The 15,110-nt window shown below is 42.3% G+C and overlaps 1 long non-coding RNA gene across 1 annotated transcript in view; it reads right to left on the bottom strand.

Annotated features, from left to right (window-relative positions):
* Positions 1 to 6,450: 6,450 nt before the first annotated feature.
* Positions 6,451 to 15,110, bottom strand: part of LOC149119205 (uncharacterized) — a 33,978-nt gene continuing 25,318 nt past the window's right edge. Inside the window, exons 2-3 of the long non-coding RNA XR_016228619.1 lie at positions 7,323 to 7,421; positions 6,451 to 6,525 (exon numbers count right to left, since the gene is read on the bottom strand). This is a non-coding gene — a long non-coding RNA (uncharacterized LOC149119205). The remainder of the gene's footprint in view (positions 6,526 to 7,322; positions 7,422 to 15,110) is intronic.

Here is a 15,110-nt window from a genome sequence, read left to right as displayed (position 1 = left end):
GTGCCAGTCCTATGCAGACCACAGTCTGCCTCCTGGACAAATTTCAAATGGGAAGTGTTTAAAAATGTTTCAGTTGTATCTGGGTGTCAAAGGCTAATTAATTAGACACGATGTACATAACAAGTTTTTGTGGAGCCACTGTAGGTGCGTTGTCTTAAAAATATGCTGTCAGGGTACAACTGACGTAAGAGACTGTGATGTTCACTTATCTATGTCTCCTTCGTTCTCTCTAACATTTGTATGACTGCTGTGAAAGCTTGCGTAATACACCCACCCCACACTGTTCACGGATTCATCACTGTAGCCCCTGGACATTCCCGAGATTGCCAATGATGACACTTAGATGCCATTTTTCTCAGAATTTGTGGTGCACAGATAACCCTTTATCATCCATGTTGGTTATAAATGTCATCCCAAGGATCTTTATGTGAGTACAAAAGAATTTCAGACTATCATGTAGAATAAGCCTACATTCTTTTTGTCAGGAGTATAACAAGTTAGTCTGTGCACAGGTATTTGTTTCATGTGTTTATTCTGTTCTCTGTTCTGGTTTCCATACTTTAAGTGCATCCCATAGTCACACCCTCAAAGTCCCCTAGTGCTCATTCCTCGTGACCTGTGCTGAGAACCTGTGACTTTTTCTTGGAACAGTACCCAATTTCAAATGTCACATAGCTTGATGCTTTCCCTTCGCATCTGATTTACCGTCTTCAATAAGAATGGACTCGTTCCAAGAGGAAACAAAGCAGACATCATCTGAGTTGGATGAACTCTCTCCGTCCTTGTTAAGATGTACCAGGCCTTGCAAACACATCTCAGAGGCATCCTTTTGAGGCTTTTGCAGTGCTGGGGAAAAACAACAAAATGACATCCATGAGATGTGACATCATCCAGTTTCTGCATCTAAATGGCAATGTATCACTGGATATGTTGTTTCGGGCAGGTGGCCACACATGAGACTTGCTCTCACAGGAATGAAAGCAACTTCATCCATTTAGTGAATGTCAGTTGTCCACTACATGCCAGACTCTCATGAAGACCATGAAATGTGCCTGGTCAAAGCTTCAAAACAGATGTTTTTAATAACTTTCATTCTTGTCCAGGTGTTGCTGGCTCAAAAGACAGAGCACACATTTATACTATCACTTGCTTTGTGTGTCTTGAAACAGTAATGTCACACAGAGTGCAATCCATGTGTTGTTAGTATTCATGCCCCTGTTACTGTCTAAAAATTCCATGATAGTTGTGAAAGGCTGCACAATGCTCCACAACCAATATCTCCATGTCTTAACAACGGGAACCTGTGGATCTTACCTGGTAAGTTAAAAGGGACTTAGAAGATGCTGTATATTTGAGAAGTTTGAGATGGGAAGATAACCATTATCACATTGGTGGTTCCTGAATGTAATCCCTAAGATATCTCCAAGAGAAATGCAGGAAGCTCAAAGTGAGGGAGACAGATGAGGCAATGGAAGCAAAGAACAGAGGAAGGGAATGAAAGGGGCTGAAAAACAAGGAGCAAGTGAAGCCTCAGCAGGCAAGGACACTCGTCTGGCAGCCAACAGAAGAAACCAGTCATGCCAGTACGTTGACTCGCAGCCCCCTTAAACATAGGTTGAATTTCTCTCCCTCCCCTGCCCCATACATTGTTTTAGGCTGTTAAACTTAGGGTAATTTCCAAGAATGATTCAAAGGAGATAATTACATACACATGCGTGAATTCAGGATCTTTGTACCTCATGAATGGGCACTTCTTACCTAATTCTCTTTGTTTCCTGAGTTCAGTACCCTTTGAGTTATCAGTTTTAACCCTATTTCAAGCAATAACAGGAGCACAGAATACTTCTGCTTCTAGTCGGCATCGGACATCCTACTGTCATTCAGCACTTTAATCACAGCTGCTCTATCTGTTGTGAATTAGTTATTCTCTCTTGGGAATTTGAATAATCAAGACCTATCTATATTCAATAATATAATATGCGATCTCCGAGCTCAGATTTGTTGCTGGTTGCCAATTCCTTTGCCAGTTTTTTTTTTTTTTTTCTGAATAGACTCTTTAAATCACTATTAGTGTTCATCTTTCTTTGGCATATTTATGTTAAACTGTCATATTTAATCCCTGACCTTGTGTGACTGTGACTGTTCTTTTTGCCCTAAGCACACTATTTTATTCTGTGTTCATTTGTCTTCCGTGATGGTTGCTGAACATACCCACACACATTGCACTGATGTGCCCAGCCTCACCTGTCGCTGTCCTTACCAGGATGAGGTTGTAAAGGTGAAGGTGAGTGGCTGATGTGGGGTTCCAATTTATCAGATGTTTCTTCTGCTTCAATGACCAAGGTCTTCCCCTCCATTGAGTTTTTAGGTTGTGGATCACACTGGGTGATTGAGATGTCTGCAATGTGAATGAGAGGTCACGAATATGCTGTTGATGTTTCATTCATTGATTTATCCAAACCACACATATTCTAATGATCATGATCTGAGTTCTCAGAATAGACGTATTCCATAATCTCACAGGCAACCAAATACATGTCCTGATAAAAACTATAACATACATGTGCACAGCACATTTGTCTCATCATTGGATGCTGGAGTTTGGATTAGAAGTCATATAATTGGGTTGGACTTCATGCTATGTGCTAAAGCTCTTTTTTTAATGGTGTCAGAGTGTGTGAAGGAATACAACTAGCATTTCTCTTGCTTTACCAAAGCTTATGTACACATATCTTATGTAACCTCACTTAAGTCCTGTATTGGGCCTTATCCTATCTACAGAATAACCAACATCTCTAAATATTCTGTATTGTTCCCTGCAGGGACACAGCTTCTTCTATTCTCCTTGATTGACTTTTTCCAGTGAGCACCCTTCCCACATCCAAGATGACATTTTCCTCTTAGGTTCAATTTAAAATGCGTAAGGGGCTGCTACCCTTTGGGTTGTCTATATTTCTTCCCGGGTCCAGCCCTCAGGTCTCCTCAGTACCACAGTCCTTGGCTACTGCTTTTGGCCCTGTTGGCCTCCACTAATTTGTCATGCCAATGAAACAATGGCTGAATTCTGAACTTGAATAAAATACATATTCATGATTGTCTCATGCCACTGTTGCTGTTAAATGTTAACACAGTCCACTGATTGTTACTGAATTCTTAAGATTATCAAGTTGTGCCATGAAGGTGGTGTGCTGTATATGATGCACTCACATATTGCAGTGAAACAGTGTGGTGAAATCATGTGCCACATGTATGTAACTTTGTAACATACTGGCTTGAATTGGTCTGAAATAAATATGAAATAAATTCAGTACTTACATATATGAATACTGCAGTAAGTTTTAATTAGGTAGAAAGAAAATGTTTGTGTCTGTGTGTTTAGCACACATGGCTCTATGTCATGTCACATCACGTGGATTTGAGTGTGTGTTGTATTACATACAGATGGGTGTTCTGTGGTGTGTGTGTGTGTGTGTGTGTGTGTGTGTGTGTGTGTGTGTGTGTGTGTGTGTTGTAAGGCATAGGTATTTGTGTGCTCTGTGCTGGAGGGGTTCAGAAGTGTGTTACTCCATGAGACACTAGATACTGCATGTTGGAGGAAGCATGCAGCAGCTCTCACCACATACAGCACTTTGAAAGGTTGAAGGTGCTGTGAGTGCAGTAAGAGTTTGTGGATATGTAAGAGGGAATGCTGTCTGCAAAAGTGAATTCTCATCAGACAGATGAGTGTTCATATATGAGCTCCAGAGCTGGGTAGTTAAAACAGGTTATCTGTGTGATGCGGTGTGAAGTATTCATGAGGTTAGTTAGAGAAAAGGGGTACATAATTGAGGGTGCAGGCATGCCCCTGTGCAATTCCACTAGGCAATGGGAAGCACATGATCAAGCAAGGAGGATAAGAGAAGATTGGTTCCAGGGGAAATTTTGGAATAGAACAGCTGAGTGAGGAGGAATAGAAAAGCAGAGTATGTGAGCAGGGGATCGTTCCCAATATTTGGGGCCACAGGTTTCCAGATGTGTCAGTGGTGCCCGTGACCTCGTTTGCAGCTCTCTCCGTGACCACAGATGGCGAGTTCGTGTTGAGGAGCTGTGACCCATTATTGGGGCCACATTACCTATGTGTCACTCCCCACAGTCTTCGTCTAGTTGCTGTGACCTGAAGCACTTCATTATCTTGAGGGAAGAGTTGAGTGAGAAAGGATTGGCCACGGCAGTTCAGTTGTAACTCTCACCTAAGTTCACACCTTCCCTTTGCATCTGTCTTACCATCTTCAATAAGAATGGGCCTATTCCAGGAAGAAACTGAATGCACATCATTTGAGGTGGGTGAACTATCTCCATCTTTCTTAAGATGGCATGAGGTCTTCAAACGAATCTCAAAAGCAGCCTCTTGAGGCTTCTGGAATGCAGTGGGAAAATGACCATTTGAGATGCAACCTCATCTGGGTTGTGCATCTATCCAAAAGAAGAGTAGGAAAGTGAATCATGTTGTTTCAGGCATGGGGATACCCAACGAAGTTGTGCTCACAAAAATAAGGCCAGCTTCACCATTCAGTGAATCTTCATGTTTGCTGCATGCCACTCACGCAGATCATGACCAAAGTTTTGGAACATAAGTCTTAAGTAACTTTGAGGTTTAATTGGTTGTGCTAGGCTTGGTGCAAACAGGGTGTATTTCATTGTCTTTTGGAACCCACTTGTAATGTGTTTCATGAAACAAGGCTGTCACAAAATATGTGCTGTCACTAAATGTAACACACTTTAGTATTCATTTATCTGTAACTGCGTTTTATGGCTCCATTATAGTTACGAAACGCTGAATAATGTAGCCCACGAAGGCCACAATCTAACCCTGGAGCTTGTGAATATTACCTAGTATGTGAAGGGGGAATTTACTGATGATGGAAGACCAAGGCTTTTATGATGAGAACATCACCCTAGAGTACAATGGTGGGGTCTTCACTGTCACCCTGAGGATATTTAAAGCTGGGAGGCAAGAAGGTGAAAAGGATGGCGAGATATGTGACAGTGGAAACAAGAGGCTGGAGATTTTTGTTGAAGGGGAAGAAAATCAAGGACAGTGTGAAGCCACAGGAAGGAAGGACACTCCTCCATCACCCAAGAAGAGAAGCCAGCCCTGGGGCTGGCACCATATGTAGTGGGTAAAGCCAATGCCTGCAGTGAGCGCATCCAATATGAGTACCAGTCCTGTCCTAGCTACTCTACTTGCAAATCACTTCCCTACTCATATGCCTGGGAAAGCAGTGGAAGACGGTACAAGACCTAGGGATGCTGCATCCATATTGGTAACCAGCAAGAAGCTCCTGGTTCAGATAGGCCCACCTCAAGCCATTGTAGCTGTCTGGGGAGTAGACCACCAGAAGAAGATCCCTCCCTCTGACTCAGCCTCTCTGTAATTCTTTCCAAATAAATAAGTAAATCTTAAAGAAAATACAACAAACCATTCCGGAAAATACCTGAGTTGTTAGGTCCATAAGATGCCACAAGGTGTAGGGGTGGGACACTAAGCAGTGATTAGGCTTATATCAGATTATTAGCACAGAGGTCACTTTACTGAATTCTGCTGTGTCTGTAAGACTGACACAGAAACACAGACTCATGTATTCTTGTTTTATTTACCTGCCTCATGACATCTGGTTCTAGGTATCACCTTGGGATTCTTGCCCTTTCAAAACACAAGGACCCCAGACTTCAAATCTCGAGAACCAAGAATTAAAACAATCCTTTCCCTTAAGAAGTTAGGCTGCCTCATAGATTCCAAGATAGTACTGAAAAGGCAAGACAAACATTTTGAGATTTTTTTCTGGACTATGCAGAATTGTGTCAACTGATGAGTAGAATCATTCAGCTCATCTCTGTGCTATGAGAAAAACCTTCTACTGTGAGAAAGCTTCTACTTTCCCTGCATGAGTCTCTCCATCCCTGCCCCAGTGAGATTCTCCTCAGTTGAGAGGCAGGATAAGTAGCACAAAAGGAAGCAGCAGCCTTTGCTTTGTGGTATCAGGTTGGTATGGTCCTTTTAGGTTACAGTGCAGGTCATATTTGTAAATAATACTTGACTGAAAAAGTTAATAAAGTAAGAGATGTGTTTCACATTTGGTGTATATTTGCATTTGTCCATACTTAAATAAGCATCTTCTACGTGGCAGATTCCATGACCACTCATGGCCTCCACATTCTGTTCCTGCAATTAAATGCTGTAAGGTAAGATAGTTGTTAATTATTCCATCCGTGCATACTATGGGTGGCAGTACTGCACAGTGTCTCATTTTCAACGGAGTAGAACACATAAGCAATCTTCTGTCCACCTGTGTACCTGTTGTTTTATTTGCCTACCTCCCTTACTGATAGTTCTGAGCATACGTCTAGGTCAAAGGAAAGGAATGACAAAAGCACCTTTCAGGCATGACCATACCCACCACCCATACAAACCTCTGTATCTCTTCATGCTCTTTCCTTTTCTGTTCTTCTGGGATGGTAACAATCCAAGTTTCCTATGCAAGTTGCCTATAATGATGAGAAAGTGTTCATCAATCTAAGGCCATAATGTGTCACATGAAGACTTCTCCCTAAGGATCTCCCCATATATCCTGAAGTCTTATAAAAGCAAGAAATAGGTTGATCACAGGTTATTGATAAAAGCTTAGTCTGTTCCAAATTAAAATTCAGGTGTAATGTGTTTTTATAGCTGGAAGACGGTATGTAGGCAACACATTATATATTAACATCTGTCACCCCTGGTTTGTTTCTGTACTGTATGTGGGTGCACTTGAACAGGTGGGACTATTGGATAAATCCCTTAGTAAACAAGTTCTTCACATGATTTTGAACTCATCCTTGCTCAGTTTTCTTTTTAAACTATTTATCCATTTGCTTATTTTTTATTTATTTCTTCTGCAACATAGTGAGAGAAAGGGGTTGAGACACATGTCTATATCCTTATTCAGTTCCCCAAAGGCTACCAAGGCCAGGCAGACCAAAATCAAATGCCAAGAATTTCACCAGGGGCTCCAATGAGGCTGTCTGGGGCCCAAGTATTTGCCCCCGTATTCCACTGCTTCCCCAGGTGCATTAGGAGGAAACTGGAATGGAAGCAGAGCAACAGAGAGTCACCCAGCATCCTCTGTCAGAGGGTAGGATGCTGGCATCTCAACTGTTAACACACCATGTCATAATGTCATCCCCTGCTCAAACAAGTTTTCTTGCCCCAACTGTTTTAAGTGTGCTTTCATCTCAAGCAGTCACACTTGCCTCACAAAGGAAGGATAATTTACTTGTGGAAAACTTATAAGACGATCACCTACCTCTGCAATTCTTTCAGAAAGCAATCATTTGTCAAGCATAGTGCATCACCATGTCTGTGGCGTAGCAACCCACGGAAAGTCCATAAAGTAGCACAGGCCCTGTGTTGCACAGATAATAATACAGGTCATTTACTCTCAGTGACCTGGATCCTCAGGAAGACTGGTACACACACACACACACACACACACACACACACACTCACACTCACAGGTTCTCCTTCTCTCTCTCCCCTCTTCACCCACAGCCCATCTCCCACCTTTCCCCTCTCTCCTCTCCTCTTCCACAATTAGACTATTCCCTTTCTTTTTCAGAAGGCAGTTTTTGATTACCGGTTACTAGATAATATCCTAAGACATACCTTTTGATCTCTTTGAAATCAGGAGATGGTATATGGGTTCTAAATAATTTGCCTTTGGTTTCCATTAGTATGTTCCACCTTCGGAAAGTTACTCAAATCTACTACCTTCCTCTCTACAACTGGGCACCCAGCAAGTCACCTCTGATAAAGAATGAAATGGGAATACCCAAGAACAAATCGCCTGAGTCTCTCTCTTCGCCTAATTACTGTCCAGCCTGGAACACAGTACGTCAACAGTAACCAGGAATATTCTGTGACAGATTGATGACATCACTCCATTCCAGGGGTTCAGCAAATAGGTGGAGGCCCACAGATTTGCTACCATCAATGACCAAAGATGACGCAATTTAAGTAATGGAAATCCTACCACGAGATTTAAGATAAATACACTATTAGTAGTGTATGTCATACACAAACAAGAAGAATATTTGAAAATTACACTCTGTATATATATATCAAAATGACACAAAGAAGTCTTATGTTTGTTAAATTGGTAAGAAAAGTTGAAGGTTTAAATTTCAAAATTCAATCTGCATGTTGGCTTCTAGGTGAGAGTTTAAAAATATGTTACATATCCAGGCCGGCGCTGCGGCTCACTAGGCTAATCCTCCACCTTGTGGCGCTGGCATACCGGGTTCTAGTCCTGGTAGGGGCACTGTATTCTGTCGCGGTTGCCCCTCTTCCAGGATAGCTCTCTGCTGTGGCCAGGGAGTGCAGTGGAGGATGGTCCAAGTACTTGGGCACTGCACCCCATGGGAGACCAGGATAAGTACCTGGCTCCTGCCATTGGATCAGCGCGGTGCGCTGGCCTGCAGCGCGCCAGCCGCGGGGGCCATTGGAGGGTGAACCAACAGCAAAAGGAAGACTTTCTCTCTGTCTCTCTCTCTCACTGTCCAATCTGCCAGTCAAAAAATATATGTTTTAAATCTATACATCTATGTAGTTTCTGTTTCTACTGAGATCAGTGTCATGTTGGTTCACAATGAGACCTGCCTCTTCTGCCACTGCTCATCGTCACTCCCCTTTTGCTTTCAGAGAAGAGAAAACCCTTGGATTTACAATTTCTGGCTCCCTGGCTAGAAAACATCTGGGCCCTGTTACAAGAAGTTCACATCTGGAGCACCTCTGTTCTGCCTTCCATCCAGTATAGAACACATCTTCAGTCATATGGTCAATATGTGTTTACTTTGAACGTCAGCAATGCCCATAAGGCTAGCCTCATTCAGTCTCCCTGTCTCTAGGCTTTCTGTCATTTACCATGACCACTGATTGAAGGATAGGAGATTTATAAAGAAATAATTACCCCAGTTACCTCCCAGAAAAAGTAAAGTTAAAGTCAGCAATGCAAACAAGCTACCATATATCAAACTGATAAAAATTAGGAAAGTCCAACTACACCAATTAATTGGAAGAACATGAACGAACAAAATGTCATGAGGCAAAATTCATATTAAATCTCTGTAACAATCTCAGAGCATGTAGACAACAACGCACCGATCCGAAGCCAGGAGCCACGTGCTTCCTCCTGGTCTCCCATGTGGGTGCAGGGCCCAAGTGGCCATCTTCCACTGTACCCCCGGACCATAGCAGAGAGCTGGCCTGGAAGAGGGGCAACCGGGACAGACTCCAGCGCCCTGACCGGGACTAGATCCCAGGGCACTGGTGCCACAGGTGGAGGATTAGCCTATTGAGCCACGGCGCCGGCCTTGGAATTAACTTCTGAGAGATGAGGTCAACTAAATTAAAGTCTATGCCAAGGGAGAGGAGCAACAAGAAAGAACTGGTGAGCAGAGATTTAAAAAAAAAAAGAACAACAGAATTGAAGGAAATTCAGGTGGCTTCCTGAATAGGGTAATGACTGGGGCTACTATTAACTCAATTCTGCATAATATTTCAACAGCAAAAGAAATTAGCCTGTCAAAAATTAAACATGCCCTATATTACCTCTAGATCTAAGAAAAAGGTATGTTCTGACTTTATTTCCCCTCACTAACACAGAAAAGCACTGCAATCTCCCTGGCTTAAAATAAAAGTCTGTCCCCCGTTAGTTATGGATATCAAGAGTCTTAAGATGCCAATGTGTTGCTGCATGCTTCTGGAGAACAGAAGTGCAATATAGGAATGAGGAGCTGTGAGTAGTACTGGTTCTGACTGGAAGCCCTGAAAGGAGCCTAAAGCTCTGCAGCATCCAGAGGTTGCCTGTAGCCTTTTTCTCTTATTCAGTCTTCATCTTCATACAGAATCTCTCTAACACCTGCTGCCACTGTAACCTCTTCACTCCAACTGCTACTTTCTTCGCTCCTTTCTCAAAAGGAACCCTGTGGTTATTTGACCTTAACCACATCATCCTGGAAAACCTTCTAGTTCAGAGTCCTTGATTTAAATGATTCCAGCAAGTCTACATTGCCACACAATGTTTCACATCCATAAGTTGCAGGGAACTGGGAAGATGATATTTTGGGGGTAAGGTGCATTTTCCAGCCTACTCTACCAAGAAAAAAACAAAAGTTACCACAGAGATTGCAAGTATGGCAAAATATGATCGCCTGAACCTCATTTATGTACCTGCTCATTAAAGGGAAAGGAAAAGGAAGACAATGAAGGGCAAGAATTCCAGTTCCCACAAGGAAACAACTGAAGAAAAGTCACAGAAACATACCGTTTTACCACTGCCATGCTCAACCATTGCTCCTCAGTAATGCGATTCACATGGCGAGAATGGAAAGCAAATGGGGCCAAGGGTTCAATCACCACAAGGCAAAGAAAATGCCCAGGCTTCAGTCCTTTGTGAAAACTGTGCAGCAGCCATTCTTCATCAAGCCATGTTAAAATGTGGAGATGCCGGCGAGGATGTGGGGGAAAAGGGACCCTAACCCACTGTTGGTGTGAATGCAAACTGGTCAAGCCACTATGGAAGTCAGTCTGGAGATTCCTCAGAAACCTGAAGATAACCCTACCATTCAACCCAGCCATCCCACTCCTTGGAATTTACCCAAAGGAAATGAAATTGGCAACCAAAAAAATAATCTGCACCTTAATGTTTCTTGCAGCTCAATTCACAATAGCTAAGACCTGGAATCAACTTAAATGCCCATCAACAGCAGACTGGATAAAGAAATTATGGGATATGTACTCTTTAGAATACTATACAGCAGTCAAAAACAATGAAATCTGGTCATTTGCAACAAAAGGGAGGAATCTGGAAAACATTATGCTGAGTGAAATAAGCCAGTCCCAGGGACAAATATCATATGTTCTCCCTGATTGGAGTAAACTAACCAGCACCAAAAAGGAAACTTTTAAAGTGAAATGAACACTATGAGAAACCGTGACTGATCAGCGCTAGCCCTGACTGTGGATGAACAACTTAATATGTTATCCCTCTTAGTATTTTTTTGTTTGTTCTACTTAATACTATTGGTTAAATTCTGTAATTAATACGCAGTTATTCTTAAGTGTTGAAACTGAAGTGTGATCCCTGTTAAATGTAAGAGTGGGAATAAGAGAGGGAAGAGATGTACAATTTGGGACATGCTCAAGCTGACTTGTCCCAGATGTTAGAGTTAGAAATATACCAGGGCATTCCAATTCAATCCCACCAAGGTGGCGTGTACAAATGCCACCTCACTAGTCTGAGTGATTGATTTCTGTTCACAATTGATCATAATGATAGGACTAAGAGCCAAAGGGATCACATAAACAAGTCTAGTGTCTGCAAATACTAACCGATAGAATAAAAAAGAGAGAAAGATCCGACACGGGAAGCAAGATACACAGCAGACGATTAGAATGGCAGATGTCCTAAACAGCACTCTGGCCTCAGAATCAGCCCCTTAAGACATGTGGATCCAGCTGAAAAGGCATTGAGAGTATTTCAGGCATGGAAAGCCAAGATCTATGTCCAAAAAAAAATGAACTAAATGAAAGATCTCTGCGAGTGAGATCCCAGTGGAAAGAACGGGTCATCAAAGAAGGAGGTACCTTTCTCTGAAGGGAGGAGAGAACTTCCACTTTGACTACAACCTTGTCTAAATAGGATCAGAGTCGGTGAACTCAAAAGGCTTTTATAGCCTATGAAACTCATGACAAGAGCCTAGGGTGATTACTGATGCCATAAACAAGAGTGTCAATTTGTTAGGTCAACAACAGGAGTCACTGTGCACTTACTCCTCATGTAGGATCTCTGTCCTTAATGTGCTGTACAGTGTGATTTAATGCTATATCTAGTACTCAAACAGTATTTTTCATTTTCTGTTTCTATGTGGGTGCAAACTGTGGAAATCTTTATTTAATATATGCTAAACTGATCTTCTGTATATAAAGAGAATTGAAAATAAATCTTGATGTGAATGGAAGGGGAGAGGGAGCGGGAGATGGGAGGGGTAGGAGTGGGATGGTAGTTATGGGGGGGCGAAGCCATTGTAATCCAGGAGCTGCACTTTGGAAATTTATTTTCATTAAATAAAAGTTTTAAAAAAAGAATAAAAAATGTGGAGAAGAAACCACAGGGACTAACTACTAGTGCATCATCCTACATCCATAGGAGAATGTTTACTGTGGTGCATATTACTGGGTGTCTGAGAAGGACACAAAGCAGCAGAGCATTCAGTGTTAGAGCAGGAGCTGTGAACTAGAAGTTTCAGGTGAGAGGGAAGGAGAAATGGCTATCTGTGTTTCTATTTTAGAGAGACACAGACACACAGACCGGGAGGCTCTCCTCTGCTTTTTCGTTCCCCAAAAGATCAGAAGCCAGCAGCAGGGATCTCAATTGAGATCTCCCACAAAGATGGCAGAAAATCAATTTCCTGAGCCACTACTGCTGCTCCCTCACATCTGATTAGAAAAAAGCTGCAGTCAAAACCAACTTTCAGCAGGCGCCACAGCTCACTAGGATAATCCTCCGCCTGCCGCGCCGGCACACCGGGTTCTCGTCCTGGTTGGGGCACAGGATTCTGTCCCGGTTGCCCCTCTTCCAGGCCAGCTCTCTGCTGTGGCCAGGGAGTGCAGTGGAGGATGGCCCAGGTGCTTGGGCCCTGCACCCCATGGGAGACCAGGATAAGTACCTGGCTCCTGCCATCGGATCAGCGCAATATCTGCATTAGTGGATGATGAGTCTAACAGAGTAGGTAATGTAACACTGTGGTGAGGCCACCATTTAGTTTGCTCTGTAGGTACTAGGCACGTTGCTAAATCTTTTAAACTGATTATTTCGCTTGATCTTCCTCATCCTCTAAGAACAGTGTTTCAGAACTGAGAAAGCTGAGAATCAAACTTTAATGACACATCTCAAATCACATTATTAAATGGAAAGTTGCCTCGTACCTACACAGCAAATACCAATAATGGTGGTGATTATAACATGCACGACAGACTGCTAATCACACTCCATGTCCAGAATCCTAAAACCTCCCTCATTTGCAGCAAAGTAGATGCAACTGGAAACCGTTAGACTTAGTGAAATAAGCCAGTCACAAAGGGACAAATTCCATATGATCTCTCTGTGTTGTGCCAAAAGAGAACTTAAAATGTAATCTATGGAAGCCAGCCTTACACTTTGAGATGTGCTGAGTCGGAACAGCCCCTGTCTTGACTATGTGGAAACGATGTTTTTCTTGTTTGTTTGTTTGTTTGTTCTTTACTTCCTTTGTTTTTTTCTTCATACCCGGTGTAGGGTTAATATTTCAAGTATATCAATTAACTGAAAATTGATCTCTGTAAAAATTAGAAGGGTATAGGAAGAAGGAGGAAGAAGAAAGAGGAAGTATGAGTGGTAGGGAGGTAGTGGGGAGAGAAGCATCATGATCTTGCATCTGTATATATTAAATGCATGGAGCGGTAGTTCTCAAACAAAATTAAAAAAAAGAAGGGCCCAGCTTGGGTGTAAACATGAGCAGATCATTTTCTGAGGTTGTGCTGAGTGACTGCAGATGCCCAGAACACAGGAACTCAATAGCTCTGAAGCAATTAAGCTAGAGAACAGACAACATAAAGGTCTAGAAAGTGACTACTGCAGGGAAACAGGAAACTGCAAGGAGCTTTAGAGCCTTAATTCACTCAGAGCAGAATGGAGGACTCTGAAAGAGTAAAGGCAATGATAATGATACTAGCAACAATGGTAGCAATTACCCACATATGAAATGTGTATTATGCCCCAGGGTAATGTCCTGCCCTGCACGCAGAGCTAACTGATACTCAAAGATGTTAAAAAAAACTTGTCACTGGTTAAGCAACTCCAAAACGTGGTTACGTAGCGTGATCTTCCACATGAGATTGTAGGAGATATCTGAAAGACTCTGCAGCATCAGTGTTTAAAAAGGATTACCTATTTCCTTTACATTTTTTATACTTCAATCATGTTCTTCTGCCTTATACTAGGAACACAGTAGGGAGATTTAGGCGAGTTTTGAGTCTGAACTAATGACAATTTCGTTGAAGAGTTTGATAAAGTCCATAAAGTCCATATGGGTGACGGTAGGCCCACAGTTTTGGCACAGTAAAGTAACACTGTTCCTTGTGATGCTGGCATCCCATGCCTGGGCAGTTTGTTCAAGGGCCAGAACCTCTGCTTCAAATCCAACCCCCTGATAATGTGCCTGGTAAACTAGCAGATGACGTCTCAAGTACTTGGCTCTCTCCCACTGATACTGGAGATCAGAGTGGAGTTCTTATTTCTGCTGCGACCTGGTTTATACCTGGTTACTCAGGCCATCAGGGGGGAGTGAGCCAACAGATGGAAGTTTCTCCTCTTCCTTTTCCCCTCTCCTTCCCTTCCTCTTTGCCTTTCCCTCGAGAATAATACCTGTTCAAAAAAAGTACTTGTGTTGCTTTCAAGTTGCAAAATTCCCCTGTGGTCTGAAGGTGTGGGAGGTGCCCACAAAAGACTTATTACTAAACTTATGACCCTGAATATTTACCTGAATCTACACACATAAGCTCAGCTGTATGAAACTCACTGAACAAAATGTGAATTCACAAAATAGAATAAAAAGCACTTATTGTTGAGAGAAAAAACAATCTACACCAGGATCCGTTAAACTGGCAAACTGCCACCCAGGTAAATTCAATTTAGTTTCCATTTACAAAAGGAAAAAAAAAATTGCAGTGGCACATTTATTGCACAAAGCAAAATACCGCGTTTCTGGTTTTTATATTTGAATAAACTGCTAGATATAAAGCATTCTGAAAATCACACCTTGAAATAATGCCTCCTGGAAGATAACACAGAAAGCATCCTTCAAGTCTTCAGCTGGTTCACAGGATACAAACTGTTCAGAGTGGTGAGAGCTCAGTTACATGCCAACCAAAATCACAACTTAATTTCTGCCTATAATCATTCTGTTCTAATGCAGTTCTTGTCGCTTCTGTTACACAAAAATTAGTTAACACTGACTTCTTATACACTGTATCTCCAGAATTCAACCACAGTGCT

This window comes from Oryctolagus cuniculus, chromosome Y (genome assembly GCF_051225735.1).
Source record: "Oryctolagus cuniculus isolate XC-2025 breed Fujian yellow rabbit chromosome Y, ASM5122573v1, whole genome shotgun sequence".
Taxonomy (NCBI): Eukaryota; Metazoa; Chordata; class Mammalia; order Lagomorpha; family Leporidae; genus Oryctolagus; species Oryctolagus cuniculus.
The sequence above is the reverse complement of the archived record's forward strand: the minus strand, read 5'-3'. Positions and strand labels throughout refer to the sequence as shown.